Source organism: Rhipicephalus sanguineus, chromosome 9 (assembly GCF_013339695.2).
Source record: "Rhipicephalus sanguineus isolate Rsan-2018 chromosome 9, BIME_Rsan_1.4, whole genome shotgun sequence".
NCBI classification, from domain to species: domain Eukaryota; kingdom Metazoa; phylum Arthropoda; class Arachnida; order Ixodida; family Ixodidae; genus Rhipicephalus; species Rhipicephalus sanguineus.
The window spans coordinates 57,993,120-58,013,449 of record NC_051184.2 but is presented as its reverse complement, the minus strand read 5'-3'; the positions used below and the strand labels follow the sequence as shown (position 1 = coordinate 58,013,449).

At 46.9% G+C, this 20,330-nt stretch overlaps 1 long non-coding RNA gene across 2 annotated transcripts in view; it reads right to left on the bottom strand.

Moving 5' to 3' along the window:
• The window catches only part of LOC125759832 (uncharacterized), an 84,061-nt gene that overhangs the window by 10,413 nt on the left and 53,318 nt on the right, over positions 1–20,330 (bottom strand). The window contains exon 1 of one of the 2 annotated variants that reach the window (XR_007417538.1): positions 4,145–4,192. The exons of the other annotated variant lie outside the window; for it this stretch is intronic. This is a non-coding gene — a long non-coding RNA (uncharacterized LOC125759832). Of the gene's footprint in view, positions 1–4,144; positions 4,193–20,330 lie in introns of those variants that run through there. 2 annotated transcript variants of the gene reach the window in all.

The window sequence follows — 20,330 nt, the reverse complement described above, 5'->3', positions numbered from 1 at the left end:
CAGACAAGATGCTGCGTGACGACATCATACAACCATCCATGAGCCCGTGGGCGTCGCCTGTAGTATTAAGGAAGAAGGATGGACCACTGTGGTTCTGCGCCGATTACCCCCGTTTGAACAAAATAGTGGAGGACGTGTATTCCCTCGCACAGGTAGGCGACACATTGCACCGGCTGTGAGACGCAAGGCATATCTCGTCGATTGACTTCATGAATGGCTACTAGTAAATTGAAGTCGACGAAAGGAATTGAGAGAAAACCGCCTTCATCACGCCAGACAGCCTGTTCGAATTTAAGGTTCTGCCGTTTGGACTTAGCTCGGCACCTGCGGCGTTCCAACGCGTGATCTTCCTGGTCGTAGGCTTGAAGTGGCAGACTTCTCTTTCTATTTGGATGACGTCACCTTCGCATCTAGTTTTGACGATCACCTCTGGCGCGTTGGAGCAGTCCTCAAGCAATCAAGTCTTCGGGGCTCACACTGCAGCCGGAAAATGGCGATTTGCATAGGAAGAGTTTCTCTTCCTATGACATGTCGTGATCTGGGTTGGAGTGCGCCCCGACTTCCTGAAGACCGCTGTCCTCGCTACATTCCCGCCACCCGGTGACAAGGTGGTAGGGCGAATTCTCGGCCTGCGTGCCTATTACAGGCGCTTTGTAAAGAACTTTTCCCACAATGCCGAGCTACTTGCTAACCTAAAGAAGACAGATCTCGAATTAAAATGAGAAACGCCCCAAGAAGAAGCCATCCAGAAATTCAAACGACGTCTTGAGTGACCGCCGAAACGTGCCCATTTCAATGAAAGCGCACATACCGAAATCCACAGTGACGCAAGTAGTGTAGGCCTCGGCATCGTCTTGTTCAAAGAAAGGATGGACTTTAAAAGGTCATAAGTTATGCAAGCTGGTCGTTCTCTAAGGGGGAAGCAAATTTTCCGACAAAAGAAAAGGAGTGCCTGGCCATCATTTGGGCAACGTCAATGTTTCTCCCCTACTTGTACGGCAGGCTCTTCCAGGTTGTGAGCGACCATCGCGCCTTGTGTTGGCAAGCGAATCTGAAAAACTGTTCAGGTCGCCTTCCACTGTGAAGCCTCAGACTTCAGCAATTTGACATTACCGGGGTTTACATGTCCGGCCGAAAGCACTGCGATGCTGACTGTTTGCCCCACGAAGTTGTTGACACCCCGCCTCACGATAAAAGTGACAAGATATCTTCCTGGGATTCATCAGTGTCGATGTTTACGTCGAACAACAAAGAAGTGATCGGGACCTGAGGACCCTCGCAGAATAGGTAGAAGGCAAGACCATCGTTGTATCCAACGTATTTAGATGAGGATTGACATGGTTTTGCTTAAAAAACGACGTTCTAAAAAAAAACGACATTCTTGAAAAGAAGAACTTCTTGCCGGCCAGAGCAAACTACATTCTCGTGGTGCCTTCAGCATTGGAACATGAAGTTCTCCAGACTCTACATGACGACCCGACAGCTGGACACCTTGGTGTTCGCGCACGCTTGCGAGAGTACAGGAAAAGTACTACTGGTCGCGTCCTGCCGCCGACCTCGCTGGGAACGTAAGGGCTCGCCGAGACTGTCAGCGACGCAAGACACCGCCGGCAAGACCAGCAGGCATTCTTCCGCCAATCGAACCACCTCAACAGCCGTTCCAGCATATCGGGATGGACTTACTGGGCATATTTCCGACGTAAACGTCCAGTAATAAGTTCATCGTGGTAGACACGGCCTAACTGTCCGGCCACACCAACACCAGGCCCCTGCCTAAATATAGTGCCGCCGAAGTAGTGAAATTCTTACTTCAGAACGTCCTGCTGCGTGACGACGCACCAGAAGTCCTCACCACTGACAGAGGTACGACCTAACGCAAGCGATCTTGACATACAGCCAGACAAGTCACTGACGGGCAACTGCCTACTACCCCTAGACGAATGGCTACAACGAGCGGCAAAATAAAACCCTCACCGACATGCAGCCAATGTACGTCGACGTCAAGCACAAGACAAGCGACGGAATTATTTCGTACATAACATTCGCTTACAGCACAGCAGAGCAACAAACAATGCACATGGCGGGGTTTCAGTTAGTTTACGGAAGGAGCCCCTCGACGACTCTTGGCTCCATGCTGCTGGCCGTCAGTGACGAGGACAACCTGGACGGTGCGTTCTACCTTCAGCGCGCCGAAGAAGGCCGACAACTCGCCCGGCTACGCATGAAGAATTAGCAGACCACCGACAGTCATCGTTACCATTTTCGATGACGCGTCGTGGAATACTAGCCCGGCGATCATGGCTGAGTCTTGACACCAAAACGCCGGCGTAGACTCAGCGAAAAACTTCCGCGGTACCTCGGTGTATACAAGGTGCTTCGGCGTCTCGGCGCTCCGGACTGCGAGGTCATCCAGAAAGGCCTTACGAACTGTCTGCGGCGCCATTCATGACCTGAAGTCGCTTATGTCGTGCGCCTTAAACAGTTTTATACGCGTTAGCTAATCTCATAGCTCTACTTTTTGCTTTCATTATTATTGTTCTTTCCTTGTAAATTCTTTAATTTTTCCTTTTCATCTTCTGTGTTAAGTATCGGGCCAATACTTTTCAGAGGCGGGCAACGTGGAGCCATCCCTGCCTTGCGCAAAGCATGCCCGAATGCCTGGGAACTTTCCAGATTACTTTAGAATCTTCTTAGACGATCAGCTATGGACCATGCAGCAAGCCCGCGAGGCGGCGAAGAGGCTAGACCTCGACGTCCCCACGTGGGAGGCCTAGGCCAAGGAACTTAAATTGCAGGTTCATAATAAAGTTTATTCCTCCTCCTCCTCTGATGAGCTTGAGCGCGCAATGCGAACAATAATTTTTCTATTTGAACTAACCAGGCCCCCAACTATAACGCTGGCACCTTCGATACCACATGTATAAAATGCCGACACCCTTTACTGCTGATAAGATTAGAAAAGCTACTACACTACCCATAAAAACGAAAAAATAACTGACCACGAGCAACATCGTGCATGTATATACAGTTACATAAATTTGAGCTACCTAACTTTAATATACTTTCTGCAATTCATAACTAAAGTTGGCCAATACAGCCAAACAAATAAGCGCTGCACTGCACCTCTTCGTTATTATTGATGCCCAGTGCTACGAGAAACTTTTTTGTAGCAAAACGAATTGCAGATTAAATTCATCAGGTAACAATATACAAAAATTTGTAATCAATTTAAAAGGACGACCGGTAATCCTTTTTTCGACTTACATGGAATCACCCAGCAAGTGGGCAGGAAAGGAAAGCCAGAGTGAGGAGTAGTGATGTGAGGGTGGAAAGAAAGGAAAAAAAGTAATCTTGGCATAGCCTTGAGTAGTTAGTTTAAAGGGGATAAGAAAGGGAAGTGTGGATGAAGACGACTAACGTTAGTGTAAGGAAGAGAGAAATGAGGATGTGAGAGGGCAATCCACAGCATAACCTCATACAGTACATCATAGCAAGGGGTGGGAAGGATAGGTGAGGGTAAGGAGGAGAGAAAAGAGGACAGAGGGCAATATAGAAAGAGATAGAAGAAAGAAAATGAAGATGTACAAATATACAAAGAAAGAAACATGAAGGAAAGATGACGGCGAAAAAAACTTCTTCACCGACACTACATTGATACTACCCGCCAAACTTCTAAAAGTTTCTGGCAACTAACGTGATTTTGCACTGCCTCCAAGACCGCAAACACCTCACCGGGTTTTGTATTGCCTCCGTGATCGGATCACTTGTGACCAAGCTACGATGTCATGCCATGACATGATCACGTGAGATTATGTCGCATGACGTCAGTGACGTTATGATGGCGTCATAATAATGTCATAAACTTTGGTGCTCTGGGACGTCATGGTGACGTCATATGGTGACGTGATTACGTTGTGATAATTTTTTGCATCGCCCGTCCCTTGTCCGACGGGCGATGCCAACGCCCGCTGACGCCGACGGTCAAATTTCGCGTTTGATGAGGCATTGAAGGCTTTCGCCGTAGTATTAAATAAACGACTCAAGCTGCATTGGCTAGATCGTGGCGCTCGCATGCTTGCCAGCTTGGAAAGGAAATGTGATGTTTACGAGAAAGATTTTGAAAAAATCGCAGAAAAATACTCACGATTTCTTTAACACCACAGGTTGGATAGCCACCATCGCAGCGGTAACTGGAAACGTATAAACAGGTTTTTTACTAGTGATGGCAAAAAGGACACTTTGCGCATTTACACGCAGTCTCGTTGTTCACATTCCAGCCTAAAGGCAATACCAACGTATTAGCCCAGCTTTAGCAAAATATTCTTGTCTATTTTAACCATTGATCTCCCAACGGAATCATGAGTGCTTAACAATGTTCCTCCACTCCACTCATTGGCATTTCCATTGAGAATGCAGCCATATAAAGGACTAAAAATAATAACATTTGGGGATTTACGTGAGAAAACCACGAATTCATAATGAGGCACGCCGTCGTGGAGGGCCCCTGAAGTTTTGACCATAAGGTGTTCTTCAACGTGCACTGACAACGCACAGTACAGGAAGAGGGAATATCAGGTAAAATCATGAGATAGTTTCACGTTATTAAGGCGAAAGCCTTATATGCCTCACTAAACACTAAATATGACCGTCCGATTCCTGCGTCGCTGGCGGCGTTTCGCGCCCTGCGCCGTCGGGAACGAGCGATAGAAAAAATCATCATCATGTGATGACGTCACCTGTGACGTCACACATAGCAAAAATATGTGGAGTCATGACGACGTCACAAATTCTGGCGTGACATCGTGTGACGTAACGCCACATAATGCCGTTGTAGCGCCATCTTTTAGTCGGCGAAGAACATAGGAAAGCGCGACCTCAAGAGGAGAAAATAAAGAGTGTGTTTCGCAGTGGCACAGGAAACCACGGCTTGTGTTCCCTGCTGGCGTCGATTCTGGTTGAGCCGTCGCGTTCCTTCGCTCTTGCGGGATAAGTCGACGGCGTCATCACACTGCTGGCCGTTCCAGTGAGACACGAACGTGCATTCGTAACTGCTACGCCGAACCACATGCGACACAGCAAAGTTGCATCGCGTCGTGAGGGCACGGATTTGGGTCACTCGAATACAGGCGAAAATACCCTGCCTATTCCATTGTAGAAACTTGATATGGCGAGCAAGTATTTGCAGTCGTCGCGCGGCGTCCATTCTCAAGAGTGGTGTTTGTGTCCGCAGGTCTTGGTCATGAGCCGATCGTGCAGCTTCATCTGCGCGGTTGTTGCCGACAATTGGGCAATGAGTCAGGAACCATTGACATATAATGCCATGTCCTTCCTTGATCGCTTGGTGGTAATCGTGCCTTCAGCCAAGGAAAGTACAGGGGATGTTATTTGGTAGTAATTATGGTGTAAATGAGAAGAAAGTAAAGTGGACAAAAAGATAACTTGCTGCTAGCAGGGACAGAACCTGCGACCTTTGAATAACATATCCAATGCTCTACCAATTGAAATCTACCAACCCGTCCACTTTATGGGGCATATATGTGCATGTAAACGTAGGAGTGTTAGTCAGCGCCCCTAGTAGGCATGATGGCGAGCAGGGGTGCAGCCGGGGGGGTGGGACACACTGGGCCAGCCACTAGCACGTGACGTCACGTGCTACGTGAAGGCAAAAAGGCACCAAAAAAGAGTGTTCCACACTCACCACCATGGCTACGATGGGCGCTAACACTCCTAGGTTTAAATGCACATATATACCTTATAGGGATGACCGCCGCCGTAGCACAGTGGTAGGGCATCGGACGCGTTATTCGAAGGTCGCAGGTTCGGTCCCTGCCGGCAGCAAGTTATCTATTCATCCAATTTAATTTCTTCACATATATATCCCAATTATTGCAAATAACAACTCCCATACTTTCCTTGGCATTATTGTCTGTTAGTTCTAAATAATATTGTGTTGCGCGTAGGGGGAGATGATGTGTCATGCTTTTTTTTATCACAAGAACGGGGTTGGGAGAGCTGGCGCGTGATATTTCTAGTGATATGAGTACACGGCTCATATACGCACTGTGCCCTCCCCATTTATCCAGGCGACAGATAGCACGAAAACCGCTTCGCCTCCAGGAGCGGCAGTATTCGCATAAACTAGCGTTTCTTACAGCAGCTGACTGGGTTAGTTGGTTATTCGTATTCAAAAAACAGGGCAAAAAATATTCGGTGGATCCCACGCAATGTGGGAATTGGTTTCATGGGAAGCAGACAGCGAGGAATTGTCTATCCTGAATTTTCCTGCGTTGAGCCAAGCGTTACGAGGTGGATCGACGTTTTCTTGTAACGGTAGTAGTTTTGTGCACATCTTGGGTTTACCAGGAACGTCGACTACACTGACGTTCAAAGGTAACTTACGGTTTGACGTAACGTCAGCACTCACGTTAGAGCACAGAGGTGAGTACTATCGAAGCGAAGTGCACATTATGGTGCGATGTTGTGAATATCATACGTAACTTTCGTTGGCATATTCCTCCGTGGCCGAGCAACGCTTGATTATAGCTTGCGGAATCATGGTAATACAAATGGTATGTTTATTAGACAGCTATGAAAGCGAAGGCAAATCTGGAACCGCAATTGACGTTTGCCTGCGATGTCGTCTGTGTCGTAGGAGTACATATATCATGTTCATTGCTTTGTTATAAAATTAGACAGCCAGCACTAGGACCGCTATTGACGTTGCACCGACATTATGCCTGCATGGGGTGTTTTTCCAAAGCAGTTTCTAGACATGGCGCACCTCTGTGGGGAAATATCGGACTGCCAGGCAAAATACTTCAGCCCTATTCCTGATGGGACCAAGCATTCTTTGCATTCGTCCAGTCAACGCTGCCGATATCGGTTTTTCTTAACGCTGTCGAATTTAAAATACCAATGTGCGTTGCCGGCGTTCCTGCATAGATATTGCCCCGCGCGCTTATTTTGTTATTTTTATATATCTAGTCTTGCGCAAACTCTCTTGCGCAAACCACGCGCGAATGTCTAGGAAACTTCCAGATTATTTCAGAATGCTCGGCTTGAGCGCGAAAACGTGAACAGTGGCGTTTATTCTGGAACTCGTGCGACCACCAGCAATTAGAGTGGACAGCTTTCATTGCTTGTACTCTGGCCCTTTCATTTTCCGGGCACAGGTTCGCCCAAATAAAGTATTTTCCTCTCGAACATGCCGACTGCTGCCTTCGTCAACGTCACGCCCACGTAACATCTGGTGGACGTGCTACTTCGTCCCTGATCCGGACGCCCCAAGATGTGAAAAACGCGACGCGAAGTACAACCCTGATCGTCAAACTAGCCGCAAACAGAAGGGAATACTGCCAGAGCATGGGCTCCTTCCGGAAAACACAAGGCAATCAAAGACCCTGACCCTGACAACAGGGACGATGACTGCCCCCGTGCTGCCTGCACCGATTCTGCTACCGCAACCTACGGAGTCGCCAATTTTTTGTGGTTCATAACTTGAAGACATGGAAACCTGGTTTGACACATACGACTGTTTCGCCCTCTTTAACATGTCTACTTCTGCCTGGAAGACGCGTCAAGAACCTGGTTTGAGAATCGAGAGTCCTCACTGCAAGCCTGGGACCTCGTCCGCACCGCTTTCCTGGACGCGTTCAGGAGCGTCGTCCTCTAGAAAAGGCCCGCTTCTTTACTGGAGACAGGCTAAAGCTACCAATCGAAAAAGGCACCAATTTGACGGAAGAGATGACACGACTTTTCCGCCAGGCCGACACTGCGATGTCTGAAGACTAAAACGTCCGTCTGCTGGTGCAGGGGGTTAAAAAAGAAGTGATCACAGGGACTGTCCGCAACCCGCCCACGATGGTCGCCGAATTCGTCACCGAGGTTGATGATTAGTGGGGTTTTGTCGCGCAAGGGCAATGGGTGGCCAAAGAGAGCCATGACTGATGATGTGGTGTTTGAGTTGACTTATGAGTTTCGATGGTAAAATGTAATACGGCTGTATAGAGGCCTAAAATCACGCGCTGTATTGCAGCGTGAAAGATGTGTATATAGCATAAAATTATGACGGTGACAAGTCATGTGATCCATGGGTGTGCGCTAAATGACCAGTGAGTATGATTTCTACAAGTGAGATATTTTAACTAACACGAATGCGTGCTTAGGGCCTTTGCAGCCAAAGGCAAGGAGGTAGGTGCTTTTTGTTGGTAGTACTACCGCAGCCGCAACCTCAGTTATGAGACCGCGCTACGGGTTACCCGGCAAAATAAAGATGAAATTATTGATATATTTGAAGAATTAAAGAACAGACTGACATTTAAAAAGTGGTTCCCTGCCTAAAAACATAGCGGAATTAGGGGCAACTATTGCCGGTATATTAACGGAAAGTGCTTGTTTCTTTGAGCGTGTAGTTCCGTGCATTGCACTAGTATGTGAAGGACGGTAGAGGCTCGCCACATCTGTCACACAAAGGTGGATCGCCACCGGACAAAATATATGAGTTTGTGCTGTGTGTGTGTCTATTCTGAGTCTGCAGAATGCTATTTATTTACGACGTGTTTAAGATGTCGGTGGCCAATTACCCAAATGCGGTTTTATAAGGTGTAGTTCACTTTCTTTTTCGTTAAGCCATAAGCGCTGCCAATGGGCTCTGAGCATCCGTTTAAGGAAAAGCTTCAGATCTAGCGCAGGGACAGCCATGGGTGTATCGGCGGCGTTTTCGTGGGCTCATGCAGCTAGGTGGTCCGCCAACACGTTCCCTTCGATCTCGCGGTGCCCTGGCACCCAGCATACAACATGGTGCTTGAGTGTGTATTTCTGCATAACAGTGAGCACAGTGAAATAAGGATAGGGTTTCTAAGTTTTTTAAAAGTTTTCAAGGCGTTTACCACACTCAGGGAATCCGTATATATAACTGCCTTTTGTAGTTTCATTCCTGAATATGTTTAACGGCCGCAAGTATCGCATAAGCTTCTGCAGTGAAGATGCTTGCATTGGGATGCAGAATGCCGGCATCGGTAAACGATGGTCCGACCGCTGCGTAAAACACACCATGGTGAGACGTTGATGCATTTGTGAAGAATTCAGGGTAGAGCACTTGTGCTGTAATTCGAGGAAGTGTATACGGATATGTGCAGTAGGTACGTGCTTCGTAACTACCACGACAGATACATCGCAGTTTATAAGTTGCCACTGCCGCCGCGGGAGATGTACAGCCGTCAGCACCTTTAACTCGAACGCTCCGACGCGTGGCTTCGGCTCGCTTAGACTGATGTCAGCACCGCCAATCGTTGAAAGTGATATGCTTGTTGCAGTTAACGATAGATGGAGCACGCGTCGGTTTCACTAGTAAATTTCTGTTTTCAGTCTGCCTGACCGGCTCGTCGAATGCACTCATTTGGCATTCCGTTTTCGCCACGTTTCGCTCGTGGCTGCCTTATCGCCGCTCGCGCCCATGGCGTTCGTTGCCGTATACTTATCTCGGCAATGAACCATTGCGTGCGACAGCTTCCGCATCTTTCGAGTTTGAATTCGCAGCTGCTGCTCAAAAGAAATCACATATATAAAAAGCAGAGCAAACGCACGTTCATGGCGTTTGCAAAAGTTGCACAACTGCTTTTTGTACATGTGATTTTTGTACATGTGATTGTACATGCAATCCAGTAGGGACATTGTTATTGAAAGAGATGACTCACACGCGGTATTTTATCATGAACTGCTTGTTAAAGAGCTTACGGGGGTGGGGGGGCGGCACGGCACGTGCGCTCCTCCGTAACTCACTCCACTGATAAATAAATGTTGAGCTGTCTTATGAACACTAGTGTTTTGAAGTATGTGTGAGTCGACGCGAGCATAAACATGAGGCGAGATAAGGCTGATAGTATTATTCGAGTTGTGTATACGGAACACAACTTGAAAAATCGGGTGGAGTTCACTCAGGGTTACTCAAGGAATACATTTTGCGCTTAGAGCTGCCTCGAACTCAGACTCACCGAAATTTTCCTCAACCCGATTCACTCGGACTCAGACTCACTGAATTTTTTCTCAACCGGACCTACTCTGACTCAAAATCACCGTACTAAATCTCACCCGGACGCACTCAGAATCACGGCTTGATCTGACTGTATGTGAGTCTGAGTGAGTCGACTCATGAGTGAGTTTGCGGACCTATGCTAGGGTGTGTAAAGTATTCAGCGTGGAATGGCTAAGCAAAGCCAGGCTGTACAGGGAACTGTTTTACCTTCCTCTTCTACAAAAGGTTCGTGTCGCCTCGAGGACAAAAAAAAGATGGCGAAAGTTAACCGGGCGCATCGACTATATCGTGGAACATCGATGGCAAGGTGAATATTGAAGGCCCCGTTTCGAATTTTTTACGATCCAATGCGTCACGAAAGGTGTTCACACGTGTGGTGAAATAGCTTTGTCAGACGTCGTCAGAGAGACTGAGTCTAGGCCCCAAGTTCCTAAGTGAGAAGAGGTGGATAACCGAGAATTACTGGCAACTGAGCAATGGTCGCGAAGAGTGCACCGTCGCTAGACAGCGGCAGACGCGCCTCGGAAGTTCTGCATATTTTCTCACGCCGTAAGTCCACAAACAGCGTTGTGCCTGTAGGTAAGGTTTCTGCTTACATCATAGACTAGGAAATGCGCTTTGTACATTTAGACAATGAGTGAGGGTTCGCTGTTTTGTCACGAGCACTTTACATTGAGAAAAACCATTAAGTCATTTCTTCCGTCTTTCGTGCGTGCGAATGCACAGACCTGGGTAAATTCGGATCTAATACTAGAAATTTGTGCTGTGACCTACACTCTAAAAAAAAAGGGAGCGAGAATGGAGCAACGGGCTCCGTTCCTCCTTCGGAGCCGCGACTTTCTCCTTTGCGGACGATTTACTCGTCGCGCCCTCTTGCGGCAAGCGCCAAGGGAGAAACTTTTCTCCTTTTCTCCTCAACCACGTGACTTGCGCGCGCGCGCATGCGCACGCCGAGTTCAATCGTGATTCCGTGCTGCGGAGAGCGGCTGCCCTTTCGCGGTCACTCGGCAGCCTCAGACCGGACTATCCAGTGCTACCGATCTCGGCCAGTCGCGTGCAATAGGCCTGACTGGCTGCCCAGGCGGCGCTGCGAAAACGGTGCTGAAAAGCGCCCCCTACGACAAGTTCTTTGGTTTCGAGTAGTCAGACAGGCGGCCGCATGCAGCACTAAGCTCAGATGCGCAATGGAGCCGCCGCTGTCGGTTGTGCTGCGCTTTGGATCTCGGCCAGTTTCTGGCGTGGCTGAGTTCTTCAGGCCAAGCAATCTGCGTAAACGCAAGAAGCTCGTCAACGTCAAGTATGTTTACGACGTGCAGGAGATTGAAGGAACCATTTCGGCGCGCTGCAACCTGCAAGTGCAGCGAATCTCATACGACGTTGAACTCGAGTTAAGTTTTACGAGGCATGCTCGCGCGATTAACGACAGTGCATAAACGAAAAGATTGCTGTTAAGAAAGCCGACATGATTTGCATTACACGACGAAACGGAATCAAGAAAGGTCCAGTGACGAAGGCTAGCCGTCGGCGGCCCGATTGAGCGCATTCGCCTCGTGTGCCGTTTTCTGCCGCATTCAGTCCCCATGCACGGTCGTAATTTTCAACATTTGCTTCTATGGAATTCGTCAGATTCTGTCAGCGTGCGGTGGCGGTCGAGAAGCGACGGCGCGCAATGTTTACTGCCGGCCGCTGGAAGCAGCCGGCTGTAAGCTGCCGGAAAAATCGTAGGCACATACGCAGGGTGACTCATGGCATCGTTTTTCTCGTTTCGCACGAAATGCCGGCTGCATATCCTCGTGATCGCCGTTGGCAGCCACGGCGTGCCGTCTGGACTGCACACAGGGAATATATACATATATAAACGCGTGCACGCGCGTACGAAAAGTAATCAGCACGTTGCGTTGCAAACCACGTTTTGCTCGCGTACTCACTTCACGCGTCGGACGGCATGTATCCAGCGGTTCCGTCGCTCCACTTCGTACGGCTTTCAGGGGAACCAGTAAAACCGCACATTAGGATCCTTACCCCCATGTTCGAGGCAATTAACCACGCAACAATAACGGCGGCGACCGCGCTTCGGGACCGCGCGCTGCTCAGAGCCGTCGCCCAGACCACCTGCTTTCGGCACGGTTTGTTGAAGCAGGGATCGCTCCTCAAACATGTCAGACTCTGCAGGCATAGCGGATAAGTTCCTGCGTACGTTTTAAGAACTTTTTGAGCCTGAAAACTAGGTGCAAAATCAAGTAAAACGCTTAAAGAAACTGAGAACTGCGTAACTCGCCGGTCGGCGTCCATTTTTGACTACCCAAGCAACTTCGGCGCACGCCACCAGGCTCCGCCACAGTACTCAAAACTCCAGCGCGTCAGCCCTATTACTTGTACCTAGGATTGATGCGAGCAACACACGAGTGACGTTCATAGTTTTTGTTCTATGTGTTGAGTAACGTGTGTGGAGTTCTTTTTTTTTTTATAGGCTCGGCGTGTGCGCGATGCGCCGCATACTTCCGTGTGTCTCGTGTTGTTTGTATACGCTTGCGCACGATCTGCTTGTCATAAATACAGTAAGTCCCGCTTCACAAAACAGTCTTGTTTTAATGAACACCTTCGACGGTACACCAATAATTCAACTTTTTTCGGCGTTAACGTACTTGGCTAGAGCACGCGTTTTTAGTTTTACACAGCACTTATAGCACTTATCAATGCAACAAGCAATATAAAGAAGCATGAAGGTTAATTTTTACAACATTTTAGCAAACGTGATACCACTGGACAGTACATGCGTGAAAGTACGATAACATATAATTGCTGGAGTTTGACGTGTCGAAACCACCGTATGATTATGAGGCACGCCGTAGTGTGGGACTACGGATTAACTTCGATCAACTGGGGTTCTTTAACGTGCACCCGAACATAAGCACATGGGTGTTCTTTGCCTTTCGCCCCCATTGAAATGTGGCCGCCGTGGCTGCATTTTAACGTTAACCTGCATCATAATTGCAGATATCTGAAAAATAAGTCAATGACTTCTGTGAATTAAGCCAAAATTCTCAATCACATGCGTTTTGGAATACGCATGCCATCACTGAGAATTAGGACCGACTTATGCACGCGTGCAATATGTATCTCTCGTTCTCAGGATTTTGCTTTGGCGTGCGAAACTCAACACAAAATGCGCTTCTAATGACAGCTGTGCACAGTGGGTAATCACTAACACTCTCACTCACCTTTGTGAAAAGAGTATTCCAAATCTAACGCAAGACAAACCACCGCCACAACGACAACTACACAGTTGTCGCACAATGACCACAATTTCACACGCCAGGCGAATACCGTGACGTAACAGTAGCAGAGCAGCATGTAGGTACAGCGTACTGAAATATTACAGAACACGTAGTGTGGGTAGCGTTCTTTTCCATAATTCGCGCGGTGTAGCGCCAGTTTCTCTACTCAAGTAATCGAGCTGCCGCGACGCCAAGAGCCACTGACATCACTCTCGAAAGACCACCGTCCGGTGCGAGGCAATCTTGTCTTGTTTCTTCGCACGACCCGCGTTGTAACGTACGTATACGCAAATGAGACGGCCGTACCGCATCAGAAGCATTGTCACTGAAGGGCTAGCAGTTGAAAGAATCCATGGCTTATCGTCATACTTGTGGTCAACGCATGAACAGAATGTGAACAGATGTTAACGCCAAACCACTCAACGAAGTCGACGCGACGAAGGCGACGGAATCTGAACTATGTTGCCGATGTTGCGCCCTCACACAGTAACTATTGAAAATAAAGAAATAAGAAGAGAAATTTCATCTGTGGCCGCTGTCGGAAGATGGCGCTACTTCAAAATGTCGCCGGAATGGTATGAACGGTTCACAATATGGTCGTTTTCGCACTAACTAATCAACTCTCTGTACTTATATTGTTCATTATCATGCGGCTTTAGATTAACTTGTGCGCTTGGCTAAGCCATAGCTAACATTTAATAATGTCGGCGTATATTGTGACGCAGCCATGAAATCGTAAAGAGTTGAAGAAAAATGACGCATCTTTGTGCCACTATGGTCCACTGTAATTCAGTGACTATATAAGGGCCAGCGCTTCTTAGAGGGGTATGTGTAAACGTCTATACGTATGCGTCTGTAGCGAATTGTTTGTGTTGTAGGTTTTATACATGCGAATGAATTGTGTATGTATTGAATTGAATGTGCGTACTCTGTGTCTGCCTAGTGAACATGTGCGTATCAACTTTTCGGTGTCCTTGAGTAATCCATGAATGGGCCCACCTCCCCGAAATGCGGTGTGCAGTATCGGCGTACGCCGCCTCAGTCAGAAACAGCTTTTTTTTTTTTTTAGTATTGTTTAATCCCTCTAGATGGCGCCAGCTACCACCTACTTCGCGGCCGAGGCGCTCTCATAGCTCCACCTACTTATATGAAGTTGAACATCTGTCTATCGAAACTATGCTCTGCTGCGCCGGGATTGTTTTGATGCGACAGAATGTACATTTTGGAGGCACAAACGCGTGGATAGCGTCGCTACACCGTGTGACGCTTCGACAAATAAAGACAGCAAGCGTAACGTACAGTCTCCGGGTGAGAGCCCCTTTGCAGTATCCGTCTCTTTTAAAGTGAACGCCGTCTCGCTGGCCGAGCGAAACGTACGAGTTCCGTCGTTCCGTTTCGCGAGGTTTTCATCACTACAGGTTTGTCTGCTTGATTTTATTGTCATAGCGTTCGATATTAAGCTCAGCGGGACCGTTTTTTGTGACTGCCAGTGCCGCATACTCTTTATCAGTCGAGAATCGATGCGCTCGCTAGGCCTAAATCTATTGCTGGCTTCACTGGCTTGGCGTCAGCCATCTTGATTTTGACGGTTTCTCCATTGAAAAGGGAGGAACGGTTTCTCCATTTGAAGACGAACATTGGGGACATCGCCGTTTCTCCCTTAAAGGAGAGAGGGTCACTCCATTTTTTTTAAGAGTGTAGATATAACAGTTTTTGTCGCGAAAAATTTGGAAAAGTGGTAAACTGGCCTAAACATTTCCTGTTCAGCCAAGATATTGCCCAGTCGTGTTTCAGGAACCTCTTGCAGATGTCCTGCCAACACGTCTTGGAAGCTGGTCTTCAGGAACAGTCGGAGCGTCTAAAAGCAGGGTACCCGCGCCCGTTGCTGTTTTCTCGAACAGAGGCCCACCACAGAAAGAGGAAACGTAGGGGCAATGATAGCGACACATAACAAATGACTGCTGAAAAGCGAGAGATAGTGGCTGTCATACCCTATATGCACTCGGTGTACCTTTGCCTTAAGAAAGTAGGGTAACGCAAAAATGTGAAACTTGTTTTCAGTGCTCCCGACAAGTTGTCCCAGCTAGCAAATACGACCTGTCCCGTAAAGAGACACGGGGAGCGGTATGTCGTCAAAGACATAACCCAATTTGTTGGCTGTGTGAAAGGCGTTGTGTACTGAAAACCTTGTCTTGCGGGTCATGTTACGTGAGCCAGACGAGCTGATGCCTAAACGAGCGCCTTAGTGAGCATGCCAACAATATTCGTAATCGTAAAGAACACTTCCTGGCTGTGCGTGTGAGCACGGATGAGTGCACTCCGCACTTCCAGTGGACCGCAGTTATCGATAAGGCGAAGTATGAGCAAGCGCGCATAATTACTGAGGAAGCACAGAAGGTACGAGACAAGGGGGGTTGCACAAGCAAATCGTCATTTGCGCTGCCTGATAGGGAGCTCTGTTTCTTGGAATGCGGTGGCTTGCTCAGATGGCCGCTGTGATTGTTAGTGGTGTTTGTGCTGCTTTCGTGTCTGCGCATTTTTTCCTGTTCTTTCTTGTAACTGTTCCCGCAAATACTTATATGACGCATTCATGTCAATAAAATTGTGTTAGAAGACAGCGCTTGGTGCTGTTTTCTTCAGTTTCTTACAGTTAGGCGAGTTTGGATCCAAGTGAGTAATCTGCTGGCCTTGATTCGTAGAACATTTTAATTTGCGACTACCGCATTCATTGCTTCGCCCATGTGGCGAAACAATGAATATTTTAAGATTTACTTCTTGGTATTCCTTAGCGCCTGGACTTTACGCACTAAAATTGCTTCAAAGGTGAAGGAATACGTTTTCTCATCAGCAGTGGCTAGTGCTAGAATTATCTAGTTGAAATTACACGCGGCCCTCTAATACGGTGTCTTTCATAAGCTCAACCGCTTTGGGACGTTACTCTCCCAAAAAACCAAACCTTATTGGAAGCACTACGTGCAAAAAATCCAGTAGTCATATAACAAAGCAGATTATCTACAATGTTCTAAGGCAAGGGAAAACTGGAAAAAATAGAAACATATATCACTTACACTGCAAAGCAGAGCATGTATATCAAGAACGTTATTGTATATGTGCTCATCGCAGTGGTCTTGAGGAAGTGAGACCATGATTGAGCAAATTACCCGTGCGATGCTTCCTCCTATTGATAGGACCGCTTATATTTAACGGCAAAAAAGAAAGAAGAGAAAAGTCGTACGTGTCAATCGCGTCAAGCCGCCGGAACAGAGGTCTATTTATTTGAGACATGGTTCCATTGACATTCTTGAAATAAAGATTCGTGATCACTGAAAGACGAGGCGTTGGGACTTTTTTTACACTATATCATAAAACACAAGAAGAAAAAATCGATCGAAACCGGTGGGTGCACTCTCATGCGTTTTCTACACCACGGGCCACAAAGTTCAGATAAGAGCCGAAATGTTTTACTTTAAGGAATTCTTGACGCACGTATTGACGCACGCAAAGGCAGTTCCATGATGACCAAACTCACAGTCTCTGAAGGAAGCTGTTTCTTGTGAACCGATCTTGTAGGCGTGTCACTGAACACATGCACGATAATTGATTCGGGGAAGGGAAAAATGTCGCGCTTATCATTTAGACTAAAGCTCCCTCAGCGTACGTTTTCAAAGCGCGTCAAATGTGTAGGCAGCCTCTGTGAAGCACCTTTGCAAATTGTGATTGAATGAGCTCATTTTTTCTCTTTCTTTAAGGAGGTAAAGAGGCTGTAGAGCCAATGTAAAATTCCTGTAAAGCACGGTGTAAGGCAGGGAGATACGATCGTCCGAGTGCGATTCACCGCGTACTTAAAGGAGGGTTTCGGAGCCTTACATAGGTAACAGTTACAGGTACGAGCTAGTGGAGCGCACCCTAGTAACGTGAGAATTGATGATGTCGTTGCCTTGATAAGTAACCCATAGGACGAATTTCAAATATGATTGCAGGATTGGACAAAAAAAAAACAGGACGGTAAGCTTTGAAATTATTATGGAGAAAGATACTAGTCTCAGAAGAGAAGAACGCTTTGCGATTGGTAACGGAGACATTTGAAGTGTTAAAGCAGTACGCCTTCTCATAACAGGTAGTGACCGCAGAGCCGAACCACAAGTCTGAAGTAACTGCAATAATAAGAGGGTGGAGCGCATCTGACAGGTATTCTCAAATCATGAATGGTATTTTACTGCTATCCCTAAAGCGAAAAGTATATACCAGCTGTATATTAATGATATTTACGAGTGGAGCAGTAACCTGTAGGCTTAGAAGAGAGCTCACCTGAATTTCGAGACGACGCAGCAGGCGAGGGAAATGAAAATGACCTTAAGGGACAAGAAGAGAGCAGAGTGGGTCAAGGAGCAAACGGGTCATCTTAGTCGAAGTCTAGAAGAAGGCATGGGCCGGGTATGTAGTGCGAAGTCAAGGGAACCGCCGGTCATTTAGGGTAACGAAATGGATTCCAAGAGAAGGGAAACACGCGAGTGCAGGTAGAAAGTGGGCAGATGAAATAAGGTAGTTTACGGAGATAACGCGGCCGCTGCAAGCGCAGGACCATGTTGACTGGCGAAAAGTGGGAGATTTGCCTTGCAGTGGGCGTAATGACGTTGATGACGATGACGATAAAGTCACTTTTTTGAGTTAACTGACAAATCTCCTGCGGGGAAAAGTTCTGGCATTCTTGACCTATAAATGGAATAAGTCGCTAAATGGAAAAAAGTCGTTTTTTGTGCATGTATGTCTTGTCTGTGCCTACTTCTATTTCTTTCTCTTTCTATATATGTACAGCGTGTCTCAAATGTCACGCAGCATGATTTTAAATAAAGAACGTCGTTACATGAAGCACACTCAATGCATATTGTTCCCAGTATACTGTAGGCGCCACTACTAGTTTTTTTGTTATTTAGGTTAAGTTAATTGGGCATATTTACGTTTTTAACTCGTCAGACACTCACCTAATCATTAAAATATGAATGAGTCATACGTAGGGAGGCTCACATGACACCTAAAGGTGCTATTTTCAGCAATGCACTAATTACATGCTAATTTTTTTCTTTCTGACAAAATAATCACGCGAAATATCAAACATAACACTTGACTAAGCTACCACCCGCAAAAGGTAGGAGCGTAGGCTTGGCTTGCTACCTCACAGTGATCCTCTTTGAGGGCGCTGCTTCCTGATGCGCGCTGCAGTCTAGTCCCGCGTGATTTTTCAGATTTCGCGGCCTTTCTTTATGAGCCATGAAAGGGAGCCCGCAATGAGTACGTTGTTGAACACAACGCAGTTAGAGGTCGTTTGAACATGCATAAATATGGCTGATTGACCTTTTAGCGACTAGATGAGGATTTGTCCAGTGAAACATAATTAGGACAGATTAACGAAAGCTCAACGAAAAAAATATAGTAGTGGCAACTGCAGTATACTGAGAAGAATACGTACTAGCTGTGCTTCGCGTAATGACGTTCCACTTTTTTTAAATCGTGCTGCTTGATATTTGGGACACCTTTTGTATTTCTTACTCTTTCTCATCCTTTCTCGTTCTTTGTTCCCTTTCTATCTCTCTCCCTCTGTATTTCTCGCTTCCTCTTTCTTGATACCTCTTTCTGTCACTCTCTATATATTTCTCTTTTTAACACAAAGTGTTTTATGCCTGGGACCACCAGGATTTCAGTGACGTGTTTCCGTCACGGAAATGACGTCGAAAAAAAAACCGCGCGATCGGGCGGCAAATAAAAAGGTAAAAAAAATTCCATGAACGGGAGTGAAACTCACGACCTCTCGGTCAGCGACACCAGATGCCGGGCACGCTACCCACTGCACCACCGTCACACACTCTGGAAGCTTTACAAACGCGCCTTTTATATCTGACAGTTTCCTTTCCCAGTGCCCTTGGTCGGTGGCGTGCAGTCATGATAGCAGGTGGGCTAGTTGGTATCACATTATGATGTAATACATTTAGCGCAAATAAACTTCTTCATCCTGCGTCGTTGATTTGCACTGAAGGTCGACCTTAGTCTACGCTCTTCTGGCAGTCACACCACTTTCTCTGATTACGCTCTCACCGTAAACTACTACAGCTACCACAAATATTTGTTTAATCATTGATCATGCACGTTAGCCGTCGGGATGGAGATGTGCCACCAAGCGTCAACGTGGGTGCATCCACATTAAACGCTGGTATTGCCACCAAACACCAACAGACATTGTTGAAGCTCTCTTATATCAATGTGCAGTGAACATTCAACCACGTATGTAAGGACGCGTTTTACATTCCTGCTAAACCGATTCCTACGACGGAGGGATCAATCATGTTGTTTTTAAATGCGAAGGATAATAATAATAATAATATCTGGGGTTTAACGTCCCAAAACCACGATTTGATTATGAGAGACGCCGTAGTGGAGGGCTCCGGAAATTTCGACCACCTGGGGTTCTTTAACGTGCACCTAAATCTAAGCACACGGCCTCAAACATTTTCGCCTCCATCGAAAATGCCAGCCGCCGCGGCCGGGATTCGATCCCACGACCTTCGGGTCAGCAGTCGAGCGCCATAACCACTAGACCACCGTGGCGGGGCTTAAATGCGAAGGATTCCTTAGCGAACTTCTGCGACTTTGAATCTATCTATCTATCTATATTTCTATCTATCTATCTATCTATCTATCTATCTATCTATCTATCTATCTATCTATCTATCTATCTATCTATCTATCTATCTATCTATCTATCTATCTATCTATCTATCTATCTATCTATCTATCTATCTATCTATCTATCTATCTATCTATCTATCTATCTATCTATCTATCTATCCGCCTACGACTTTGTGCTCCTCTGGCCGTTTCGTTATTTGGATTTACACCAAAATTGGAATGGCGAAACATGACTTTGACGAGCATAAATGACAGGACATAACATGAAAATCATGATATCCATGTATGAACGACATGATTTTCATGCCACTGTTTTGGTGCTCTTGCAGCCGTTTCGC